Source organism: Pimephales promelas, chromosome 25, assembly GCF_988280905.1.
Source record: "Pimephales promelas chromosome 25, fPimPro1.hap1.1, whole genome shotgun sequence".
Lineage (NCBI taxonomy): Eukaryota > Metazoa > Chordata > Actinopteri > Cypriniformes > Leuciscidae > Pimephales > Pimephales promelas.
The window spans coordinates 7,339,159-7,349,939 of NC_142793.1; the positions used below are offsets into that span (position 1 = coordinate 7,339,159).

Sequence of the window (10,781 nt, forward strand, 5' to 3'; positions counted from 1 at the left end):
AATCCCTCATTTGCGGCACCCTCCTCCCCCCTTCTACCGCTCATGTGCATTTGTTATTATCGGAGCCGGACAACTTTATCATGTGGAGGTATGTCTACTGAGGTGGGTAACACATCACACACAGGATCATGTGGCGTGTGTGTTAATGTCAAAATGCTGAAGATGATTGGCCATAAAACATCAGCTGGTTGGGATTTCTGAACTGTCTGGGCACACATGAACACAATCTGCTGATAACAGACACTTTTACAGGGAAGCGCGTCAAATTATCCACTATTAACCACATTTTATGCCAAACATTGGAGATCCGTACACTCCACATTTGTGTCCATTTAAGTAAGAGATATTAGGTTATATCTTACATGTTTAATTACATCCTAATAAATGAATAAAGTGTGTGAAAGGTTTGATATTGTGTAGTGTGTGATCCTCCATCAGCAGCTGCAGTTTCTCTCAGCTGTATCAGTGCAGTCACTGTGACGTCTGACTGACAGAGGTTTTTGTACGACTCTTTATCACTGTGTGAACACACAGCTACTAGGACAGTGAACACTCTGACAGTAATAATCTCCTGTATCTTCAGTCTGGACTCCACTGATGCTCAGAGTAAAATCACTGCCAGATCCACTGCCACTGAATCTAGATGGAGTTCCAGTATAAAGGATTCTTATATAATAAATCAGGAGTTTAGGAGCTTCTCCAGGTTTCTGCTGATACCAGGCCATACGATTACCACTATACACATTACTGCTGGTTTTACAGTTTATTTTGACTTGTTCTCCTGGTTGAACTGCTGATATTGATGGACTCTGAGTTACAGTGATCTGTCCTCTACACTCTGGAAGAAAACACACACAAAAATTATTAATATTTATTTCACATTTTAAGATAATTAATAATCATTATATAAACTGTATTACACAAACCTTGAATAAACAGTGCAATGGTCCAGATGAAGATGCAGATGTTGTTCATAGTTGTAGTTTAGTCTTGTGTGATGATGAAGAGTGTGTGTGTTCTGCTCTCAGTCATGAAGTGTTAAACTCACAGCACTATAAACACTCTCAGAGCACTGAAGCATGTGCTGACAATGCAAAGAAGTGGGCAGGATTTACAACAGCTTGTGCTGACAACACACTCATATACACTAGAGTTACACAATCATGACTTTATTTAGTGTGTTTATTGTGACTCCTGAGACACTGAGGATGTGCAGATGAACGTCCATCTCTGTGTCCATATTCAGTCATGTGACCATCATCACTGCTACACTTCCACTAGATGAAGCGCCATCACTAAAGTAAGATCATGAATCATGAGTGTGTTCAGAAAGTATCAGGACTGATTGTGAATCTCTAATCAGAGTTCATGGTGTCACTCCATCTATCATGAAGCCTCATGTGTGTCTGAAATCATCAGATGGAGAAGAAACAGGCTGTTAAAGATGGACACATATTAGAGCTTGTTCACGTTTCATGAGATTCAGAACCAGTCCAGATACTTTTATAACACACCTTGAATATGAAAACATGCAAAACACAACTTTGAGATCTTCATTGTCACACTTTCTATTGACTTTGGCTCTAATATTCAATAAAGTCATTATTTGAACAGATTCTCACTGAAGATTGAAGTGTGAAGCTGCAGGTTTTTCTGTCAATCATGATGATTGATCTGCATATGAAGAACAGAAGCATCATTATGAGAAACTCAAACACAACATCATCCATGATCAAAGAGGTCAAAGGTCACCTCAGAGGTCACAGCTCATCACATATATTTCTTTAAACAGTGTTATATCAGAAAGCATTTAGTCAAATCTGAATGAGTGAGTGTTGAGAAGAGCTGAGGATCTTCTAATATCAGTGTGTTGAAGTGTTGTTTCTCTCTCTCTGCTGGAGTGTGTGTTCACTCGAGTGGAATAGAGGTTTTTGTACGAGTGTTTCATTAGATTGGATCACTGTGGTACACATTCGGTGGAGGAACTAAACTGGTGATCAGTAAGTCTGTCCATTTAATCATCTAATAAAAAATATAATTTAGATTTCAGAAAGTGTTTTACAGTTGTTAATAATAAATGGTTATTTTGATGATTAGATGTTGTGGTAAAACTTTACTTCAAGCTTTAATGTACGATACATTATAAAGTATTTCATAATGTATGTTATAATGCAGTATATATTTTCTTAAATAATTGCAACCACATTTAAAATCTATTATAATACTTAAAATTCCTTGTTAAATCTGAAATTGGTTGTTTGTCATGAGTGTGAAAATGAATAGATAATATTATAATGTGTTAAAGCCTTGGTTACAATTATTGATGAGATCATACATGCATTATAATGAGTAAAACAATATATAATTAATGCATTAAAATACATTTATAATGCAATATGTATAAAGGCTTTAAATTGTTACTGATATTTTTGTATAATTATTTAATCTAAAAAAATGTTCAATACAATTCTAAGCATATCTCTATACTGCGTCTCACTATGAGTGTATTGAGTTTATTACAGGTTTGTTTTTCCTTCATTTATTTCTACACTGAGTTCATATTTAGTTCATCTTTTATTGTAGAAATCATACATGTAAAAAGAGATTTGACATCAGAATGTAAATGTTGCTCCTTTCTGTAGTTCAGTCAATGATACTGAATCTCTTTTGCTCATGTTGTGCTTATAATTCAGTGCTTTATAATACAAACACAGACGTTGTTTTCTAGTTCTTATAAGTTATATACATTTGTTTTTATGTGAGCTTGAGTCAAACTTTTACATTGAGTTTTTTATTTGTTGAATATCTCACTTGAGGACAAACTAACTTTTGGGATTTCCAATTAAATTGAATTAAAGCAGTTTGTGTATTCCGATGTTTAGTTTGATTGATGAGGTGTGTGTGTGTGTGTGTGTGTCTCCTGCAGCTGGTCCCACAGTGAAGCCCTCAGTGTCTCTGCTGCCGCCCTCTTCTCTGCAGATCTCTGGAGACTCAGCCGCACTGCTCTGCCTGCTCAGCTCTTACTCTCCACAGGGGGCGCTGGTGAGCTGGACACTGGACGGGTCAGAGGTCACCGAGGGGGTTCTGACCAGCGCAGAGAGCCAGCAGGACGGCCGCTACAGCCGCAGTAGCGTCCTGACCCTCAGCAAAGCACGCTGGGAAGAGGGAGAGCTGTACGTCTGCAGAGTAACACATGATGGAGCTCCTCATGAGGTCTCGTTCCACAAGAGCTCTGAGTGCTGATGTTTCTCTCCTGAAGATGAGCCGTATCTGAGTGTCCTGTGTCAGGCAGGATTCACATGAGTCTAGTGCTGCAGCTGGAGTGCTTTACAACTCAATACTCAAACAGTGTGTGTGTGTGTGTGTGTGTTTGCTGCAACATTCAATAAAGCTTCTCAACAAGTTCACTTTGTGTCTGACAACATCATTCAACTAACAGATGAAGATGCAGGAGCTTTTCAGAAGGTTGATGTGGCAGTAAATGTCAAATAAAGCTCTTGGGGTTTGAACATGGTCTCTGGAGACAGAGCTGCTCTATTCTGAGAGATCACAATCACTCCACCCTGACAATGCAAATGGGCTTTCAGTCTCACTCTCTGATTGGTCACATCATCTGGACTGGAACACTTTCACTTCTGCTGCACATTTACATGTCAAATGTTTCACAAATAAAGCTCTTGGGGTTTGGTCCTCAAGCTTGCACACAGATCCTGTCAGCCGGAGCTGGGCCGTATGTGGCATTTAAAGAAGTTTAGCTGTAGATCTAGCGCTATAATTACAGCTGTAATGAGATAAAACACTACAGATATAAATGGGTCATTTAACTGACAATTCCTGAGCAATAAACAAAAACACTTTATATTCATCAATATATTACGCTCATATTCTCCAGAGCGGCTGTATAGATAAATTAAGTAAATTAATTTACAACAGAAATGAACTATCACTGAATTTACTTAACCCGTCCAACGTGTTTTTGGGGTCCTTAATATATTTTGAAATACCCAAACATTTGTGTTTTTTCCAGTTACTTATAATCATATGAATGTCATTTCTGTCAGGCCCTCTATCGTCAAATATGATTGACAGTTAGCAACAGTTTGGACTGGCGGTGGATTTCAACATCAATGTATGCAGATATCATTCATTCAAGATTTGAAAGTATTTTAGGGGAATCAAATGCCAAACCCTGCCTGAGACAGGAGGAGCTGGGGAGGGAGGAGGGTAATCGCTCCTGAGAAACGCCACAGCTGCTGATAATACTGAAGGAGCTTATATATGTATACAGTGATAGAGTCGTATTCCTGTAGTAGACGAGGATCAGCCGAGAGTCACTGATGAGAGCTTCACTAACATGACCTGCCAGAACTGACGCTACGCTTGATTTGTGTCGTTACTCTATTCAGCACTACCAGGACTACCATCATATGTGAGCAACATGTTTGTACGGCCACTTTCAACATGCAGTCTCGCACAAATTCTCCGTCACTAAACGGCTTGCTCCGCTTAGCTATTTCTTGAGCCGGTGTTACAGCTTCACCGGTTTTAGCCAAATTGTAAAAAACTGACTGTAGTCAGTCCTGTCCTTGCCACTGAATTTATGGTAGGTTTTATGTTTGGTATCATAATGGATTTAACAAGTTGTCAAATTCGTTCAATACTTGTACATATTTGTATACTCGTACATAATCCTGCAGCTTTTACTCCTGCTGTCATTGGCTACTGCCTCAATTCATATTTATGGCCATATTTGTAATTCAGTTTTGCCCCTTCTTGGAAAGTAGTCGGATGTCCCACACACTGTCAGAAAGTTTATATAAATTGCATTGTATTCTTTAAAATGATCACAAATTAGCCCGTGTGTGTTCATGGTCCAGTGATACATGACGTCTCTCCACACATCATAACCTTCCTCTGTTTGCAAGAGTGGGAAAGCTCATCTGACTTGACACATGACATCAGAGACTCGATTATTTGGTCATGATCAGTTACACTGCTGATAACGGTCCCGTTTGCATGTAAATCGTGTCATTTTTAAACAAGTTCACATGATTATTGCTTGCTATTAAAGACATACTTTTGGTCATTCCCACATATCAGTGAACTTATTACATAAATGCATTTAACATTGAATTATGCAACACTCTCTAGATAAAAATATCCCACAGCTGTGGATAAACTCATCATCATCATCATCATCATCAACTAGTGTCCTCCAACGTGTTCGATCCGTGGCCAAGTTCTCCACATCTTCCCATGGGCACTGACATTCTTCAGGTCTTGGTGAAACATCTGTCTCCATGTCTTCCCTGGTGTTCCCCGTCTCCTGATGATGGTGATAGTGATGATGTTCCCGATGTCTCCTGATCCTCCTGGTGATGTCCTCTTCATCACTGTCTCTGGGTGTTGGTGTTCAGGCATGTGTAGGACGTGTCAGCGAGGTGCAGCCTGTACTCTGTCTCAGTTTCTGAGTCTTCATGTGGAGTCAGGGCCGGATTAAGAGTTCAGAGACCCCTGGGCACAATGTCTTGTAGGCCCCCTTTTAAGCAGGCCAAATGTATATTTTGTCCAAGGACATTTTAATATGGCATTTACAGTTTTACTGTCTTAAAATTAACTTTGTTGAACTATGCTGGAGTAAAGTTCATAAATGGTTGTTCTTTCCTATAGGAATTTGTAAAACTATGTTGGGTGGACCCTTAAAGGGGGGTTTGACTGCGATTTCACTTTTTTCATTTTAAATAGTGTGTTAAATAGTGTTTAAATAATGTTGCTGTTGGTGCATGAACAGTATTCGCAAAGTTGCAGCGCTGAAAGTTCAGTGTAAGCAGAGATATCGTCTTTTAATATCAGGAAGTATAATTGCCTACAAAAACGACTGGATTGGGACTACAGCTGGGTTATAGACGTCACTAACCCACACATTTGCATCAACCCCTCCCTCAGAATATGCAGAAAAGGGCATGCGCATATTTCAGCAGCTCCAGCTCATCGAGTGTGTTGTTCACGCAGCTGTCAGGTCTTCTGTCTTCGAGCTTCCCACGGACGCTGTACTTCGTCAACCATGGATACAATTTATGTTTGATTATGTTCCTGAAAATGACGATCGTAATTTCGCTCTCTGTGCTGCACATTTACGGAAGACAGCTTCCAGAATCTCCACGAGTTCAACACCGGATTTAACAAGAAACTGTTACTAAAACATGAAGCAGTTCCGACTTTAAAACCAGAGGCAGCAGTTGTTGGGCCACAACCTGTAAGTCGGCGAAGACTTCATCATTTTAAATGTATTTGCATGTATAATTCCAGACGTAGCCTTGTGTTTTATTTTTTTAGCGCTGTCTTTATTGCCACTAGGCTATTAGTTATGCTATTTTGTGTCTACGACAAACGCGTACAAACATAAATTTTGTATAAGTACTAATGTTTTAAACGTATTTTTTCATGTATATATGTTTTATGACGTTATTTTCGATTTGATCAAGAACGTAAACTTGCCGACGCTGTTTGAGTATAACATTAGTAGCCAGTCAGTTGCTAATGTTGCCAGTCAGATGCTATTGTGTAAAACAAACATGTATAAAGTTTAAAAAAAATGTAGCAAATTATCATTCAGAAACGTTTATTAAGAGCCGTGTGTGTGGTGAGGTTCTGTTTGACTCTCTTCATCGCCGCTTTCTCGGTCTGATTCTGCCTCAAACTGATACTGCAGTTCGACGCATATTTACATCTGGACCGGAGCTCATGACGTGCACGTTTCACCCGTAAAGGTAATGGGCGTTAACTTTCCGGACAACGTGAGCGACAGATTAGCCAATCACAACACACCGGGCTAAGCTAACCAATCTGAGCCCACTGCGTGTTTCTGAGGGAGTGTTTTCATAGACTCAGGAAGTCAACCGCTCGTTTGAGGACAGAGGAGAGCGCGGCTGACAATAAAGATGAAGTTTATGAAAAGTAGGACTTTTTAAAAACGAAAAACCACGAATACATGTTATATTGCACCCCATAAACACGGGGGCATGCTCCCCCGCAAGAAAATTTTGTACATTTTAATGTTAAATGCATCAATCTCGTGCTCTCTGAGAGATCAAAATTAAGAGCTTTAACCCATGAACTGCCCGTTGAACAAAGAAAACGCATTGATTTGTGCCAGGACAATAAAGAGGGCTCAAACATCTTTTTAGTTATGAGAGTCTCAGTCTGCATTACATTATCAATGGTGTTTTAGGATCCTAAACAAGTATTATAATAATTTAATAATGATTTATATAATTATTCCTATGACGTAAAATCCATATAGCCTATAAATGTACTATATAAATGAAAATGAATATCTCAAAAGTATATTTTAGTCTACATTACACTATAATATGAAAATTAAAATACTTTTGTCTAGACCTGCACGATTCTGGGAAAAATATGAATCACGATTTTTTTTAGCTTAGAATTGATATCACGATTTTTTCACGATTTTTTTCTCATAAGTGTAATCAGGGTTCGTACAGATTCTGTAAAATGAAATTCCAGGACTTTCAAGGACTTTTCAAGCACTACTTTTTTGGATTTCAAGGACTTCAATAACCAATCCCTGAATTGTCACTGCATTTGTAATTTTTAAATGTTTTTTTAAAACAAAATAAGAATAAATAATGTAATTACAAGTAGGACAAATAAATACAAAAATAGAACAAAGAAAAGCTGCAAATTAAATAAACAGTGTTTTTATAGTAGATCGGTATACATTGGAATAAAGTAATCAAATGTGAAAAAATTGCAAATTCATTACTGTATAAATTAAATATAGATGGATATTTTTGTAAAGTTTAAAAGGGCAGACTATTTAGTGTAAAGCAGTGAGTAATTTATTTGTCCTTTGATTAATATGAAAACACAGCAGCAGTTTTATTAAACTCCTGCCCATTTAAAGTCCCCGTGAACCGGAAGTTGCAAACGATTTTTCTCCAGTGCTGTGACGTATTTCCAAGTGAAACGGAATATTGAACAGAGGGCAGGGTTTTACTCTAGCGCTCCTCCTCTCCATCTCTCGCTCATAGCAAACTAACGGTTTGAGGGGAGTGGTTAAGCGTTTCCCCACCCAAACTGTGAAACCTACGTCATCAGAAAAAGAAACCGTTCCAGACCGGAAGTAACTTTTCAGATTTTGATTAAAGATTACTAAGGTAAAACATTTTTTAAATATATATTCACTTGCACGGATTAATTGTTCACCACAAGACTAGTAATATGCGCTAACAAAGTAAATAGGTTCAATTTTGATTTCACGGGGACTTTAAGTCCGAACGCATGGACCCCATTTGAACATGGCTAACTTACATTCACTTGAGATATAACCGACTTTGTTAACTAATAAACTTTGTTTACTCTAAACGACTTTATTTTTACATAATTTTGTGTAAATTTGTCCATACAAGCGCAAGACGTGAAAGACAATTTAATTCAGTATTCTTGCATGTTTGCGTTTATTGAACTTCTTGACCTGCAAACGCCCAGTAATAATGTACGTAGACTCACGGTGTTCTGGACGGCTGTAAATTTCTACTCACTGTGTTTCGGACAGGTAGAAAGAGTCATTTCTAATATATAACGCATACATCTCAACAACTATAAGCTGGGTTGGTCGGAAGCGAAAGAGGACGAGGCACAGATGACGTGGATATATATATATCCCAGACAGCAAACTGACATTGAATCAACGTGGAAACGACATCGCTCATGACATTGAAACAACGTTGATTTTGCTCATCGAATTAACGTTGAACCAACGTTAGACGCGGCATTCTTCAAAGCTAAATGAAAATCGAAAATTGGTTTGCTTTCATAACGTTGAAACAACGTTGATTTCAAGTTGATTTTCCGCTAGTTTTGAAAGAATGATGCGTCTGACGTTGGTTCAACGTTAATTCGATGAGCAAAACAATGTCAGATCAACGTTGTTTCGATGTCATGTTTCCACGTTGATTCAATGTCAGTTTGCTATCTGGGTATAGATGCAATGACCGTTAAGTGCTTATTTAAAGAATTTGCAGAAAACGGTCTAGTGTCCGGAATACTGTGATGTCCAGAAAACAGCGAGTCTACGTTAGAGAACTACAAACTTTCCACTGATGTCTGTTTAAAGTGATGTGCTCGACCAGCTCGTGCGTTTCTAGTGCTCGCGCACCACACTTTCCACTAATAAGACGCATTTACTTCATAGACAGCCTTCTTTTTTTATCCCCATTCTGAGTGTTTCTTTGTCTGGACTCACACACACTGTAGTAGGCTATACACGCTTCAAAATAAAGGCCGATTTTTTTTATTTTTAAATCGAAGTCATTTAAAAAATAAATCGTGAACAGGGTGAATCGAGATCGCGATTTTATAACGATTTATCGTGCAGGCCTACTTTTGTCCTTATTTCTTCACTTCCAAGAAATAAACCCGTGAGCTTGTATTTAGGAGAAAACACCAGATGACCGTCCTGATCGCGTGAGCAAAGTGCACACTTTTCTTTAAATCACCCAGCACTGATGCCTATTCTTAAAGTCTTGTGCTGTTTTATAAATGCAAACAGCCATGCGATTTTAGTTCGTTGGCAAAATAACACGCTAGAGACCTATGTTAGGTTATACATTTTACATCTCATATGTGTTGGGAAAAGGGAGAAGAGACTTCGGCAAAAAGCGAATTCGAACTCGGGTCCGAGCGCATCTAAAGCTGATTTGCGCGATTAGCGCATTACGACCTACGCCACTTTAGATGTAACGTGGTCGGCGTCTTTTTTCATAAAAGACAGGCACATTGCACAATACTGAATGCTCAGGTATATAGTATAGTTAACAAACTGTAAATCACTACTAATAAATGGTAGAGCAAACCGAATGCATGTAGAGGTTTAATAATTAGGGAAAGTTGTCAGTGTGAAAGTGTGATGAGATGGGAGATGAGTTTTTATATTTTGTGTAGAATGCATTTTAGATCTATTGCTCAAATTAATAATTGCATGTTTTTGCTCTGATTTTTTATTTATTTTTATAATTTAAGGATGACAAGCCGGAATGAAAACAAGCCGAAATTAAATAGGAGTAACTAGACTATTTTTAAAATGTATGGAGTAGAAAGAACAGATAATCGAGTAGAAATGTAAGGAGTCGGCTGAAAAAGAATTACTCCAGTAAAGTATAGATACCCAAAATGTCTACTTAAGTAAGTTAACAAATAGGGATGTCAACGATTAATCGATTATTATCGATTAATTGTCGATAAAACATTAATCGATCAAACTTATCTATCATCGATTAACCAGGTCTATGCGTGTGCCTGCTGCTCAACCGCGAAACATGTAAGCGAGCGCGCCGGAGTCATGTTTGGGACTTCATCAGGACTACGTTTGCGTGTGTATTCGCAGCCTTTTGTTTAATGCAAATGTAAGTTGTAATAGTTTATTATGTGTAACGTTATGCCTTACTATATCTGATTTATCTCATACAGTGTCTGGTTGTGTTCCCTTGTTTGTCACTAGAGGTCTTCGTGTTTAAGGTGTCCTTCACTATTGACTTCATTTCCCAGCATTCTGTCTGTCACTGTCACTCATCAGTTCATTGCACTCAGCTGTTTCCCGTCATCATTGTTCCCAGCTGTTCATTGTTAGTCTTGTTAGATCTGTGTATTTATTCCCTGTCTGTGTTAGTATGTGTACGGATTCGTTGTTCGATGGCACCACTTCTTTGGTCTGTTTCCTAGTTGGGTTGTGTTTAGTTTTCATGTTTGGTTTGATT

The 10,781-nt window shown here is 38.3% G+C and overlaps 2 pseudogenes; one reads left to right on the forward strand and one right to left on the reverse strand.

Annotated features, from left to right (window-relative positions):
- Nucleotides 1–410: 410 nt before the first annotated feature.
- LOC148965002 (Ig kappa chain V region K29-213 pseudogene) lies at nucleotides 411–1,032 on the reverse strand (annotated as a pseudogene).
- A 633-nt stretch (nucleotides 1,033–1,665) lies between these two features.
- Nucleotides 1,666–3,243, forward strand: LOC148965003 (immunoglobulin lambda constant 7 pseudogene; annotated as a pseudogene).
- The last annotated feature ends 7,538 nt before the right edge of the window (nucleotides 3,244–10,781 follow it).